Source organism: Etheostoma cragini, chromosome 14 (genome assembly GCF_013103735.1).
Source record: "Etheostoma cragini isolate CJK2018 chromosome 14, CSU_Ecrag_1.0, whole genome shotgun sequence".
Taxonomy (NCBI): Eukaryota; Metazoa; Chordata; class Actinopteri; order Perciformes; family Percidae; genus Etheostoma; species Etheostoma cragini.
Genome location: NC_048420.1, coordinates 24,375,379 through 24,377,574, shown reverse-complemented (window position 1 = coordinate 24,377,574; position 2,196 = coordinate 24,375,379). Strand labels below are relative to the sequence as shown.

The window sequence follows — 2,196 nt, the reverse complement described above, 5'->3', positions numbered from 1 at the left end:
CCTAGTCCTGGGTCTTCCCCGAGGCCTCCTCCCAGCTGGACGTCCCTCCACCTAGTCCTGGGTCTTCCCCAAGGCCTCTTCCCAGCTGGACGTCCCTTCAGCTAGTCCTGGGTCTTCCCCGAGGTCTCCTCCCAGCTAGACGTCCCTCCACCTAGTCCTGGGTCTTCCCCGGGGCCTCCTCCCAGCTGGACGTGCCTGGACCACCTCCATAAGGACCCCCCCAGGAGGCATCCTTACGAGACCCCCAAACCACCTCAGCTGGCTCTTTTCAATGTGAAGGAGCAGCGGCTCTACTCCGAGCTCCAATCGGATAACTGATCTCCTCACCCGATCTCTAAGGGAGACACCAGCCCCCTCCTGAGGAAACCCATTTCGGCCGCCTGTACCCTGGATCTGGTTCTTAGGGTCATGACCCAGCCTTCATGACCATCGGTGAAGGTAGGAACCAACACTGACCAGTAGATCGAGAGCTTTGCCTTCTGGCTCAGCTCTCTTTTCATCACAACAACAACATGGTGTTTTCTGTAAATGAAACCATGTGCACCTATTCTGATATAACGTCTAAATACTATTATGAAGCTGAAGATGAGCAGAATATGAGCGCTTTAATAACAACATCCAAGTTGTTCCAGCTTCATGTGATAAGAAACAGGCCGTGCAGGTCTTAGTTGGACCAGGAGGGGGCAGCACACGCGTGTGTATGAAGACAGCATTGGGCCTGTTGGCCAGCATGTTCACATCTTAGTTTACTGGGTACCTCGGATCACTGGGATCAGGACTATGAGGGGAAACCTTTTCATTATTTTGTGCTTTTTTTGTTGCTGAAGGACAAAAATATTCTGGTTATTAAATTTGTTTTCTCAGCTGTGTTCATGGCGGATGGAAAAAAGGTTTTGGAGGATCATCAAGTTAAAATCCAACTCTAGAAATGATAAACTACGTAACAAATATTGTTATGATTATTCATGTGTGTGTGTGTGTGTGTGTGTGTGTATTATATTTTTTATGTTTCTGTTGCCTTTTGTTAAGTGAAGTTTTTGTTTCATTTTTTTTTACATTTGTCGCCTTTTTGACACGCACGCACACAAAAAAACACATGCACACAAACACTTTTAAATAAAGGTTGAAAAAGAAGAAGTGAGAGATTGAAATGATTGTTGCTGATTTGAAACCAGACGTCTGAAAACCAAGGAGCCGCTGACCTACATCCAGGATTAACGTGTGTGTGTGTGTGTGTGTCTGTGTGTGTGTACACACATATATACATACATACATACACAAGTACATGAATGTAAGAGCGTCTTGTTGCGCTCTTCTCTATTAGCGTCTTGTTGCACTCTTCTCTATTAGTGTCTTGTTGCACTCTTCTCTATTAGCGTCTTGTTGCACTCTTCTCTATTAGCGTCTTGTTGCACTCTTCTCTATTAGCATCTTGTTGGGATCTCAGCCAGGAAGCGTCGCTGCAGACGAGTAAACGGCCTGAGAAGAAGCAATTTTTGGTAAAACAGATTAGCTTTGATGTGCTAATGAGGGGGTTCTCCCGATCTAAAGTAGGTCAGGGCACCGGAGGATCAAAGCCCAACAGCGCTGCATGCTGACAGCGTTGTGGGTGCAGGTGGAGGACGTTGCAGGTGTACAGGTGGAGGACAGTGCAGGTGGAAGACAGTGCAGGTGGAGGACGGTGCAGGTGGAGGATGGTGCAGGTGTACAGGTGGAGGACAGTGCAGGTGGAAGACAGTGCAGGTGTACAGGTGGAGGACGGTGCAGGTGGAGGACGGTGCAGGTGTACAGGTGGAGGACGGTGCAGGTGGAGGACGGTGCAGTCCTCGTGTTTTTTACAGATCATTAACTGTTGTCAGGCAGGGTTCACATCCCAGAAGATATTAGCATTATTATTATATATTAGCAGGGAAAGATCTCACTTTAACCAAAATCTTCAGCATGTTAACAGTAACTGGGCTAATGCTAATGACATGCTAATGAAATGCTAATGTTGCCTACTTTGTGTTGCTAGGAAGATTTTAAAACTGAGTATTAAAGCAGGAAGAGTCGTACTCTTCTGACCCAGTTTATTTTTTATTTCAAAGAGAGATTGTGTGTGTGTGTGTGTGTGTCTGTCTGTCTCTGTCCGTGTGTGTGTGTGTGTGTGTGTGCGTGCGAGTCCCATAAAGCAATTTTAAATGCATTGGAAATAAC

At 46.6% G+C, this 2,196-nt stretch overlaps 1 protein-coding gene across 2 annotated transcripts in view; it reads left to right on the top strand.

Moving 5' to 3' along the window:
* Positions 1–2,196, top strand: part of LOC117956488 (CD209 antigen-like protein E) — a 126,038-nt gene that overhangs the window by 12,129 nt on the left and 111,713 nt on the right. The window lies entirely within an intron of this gene.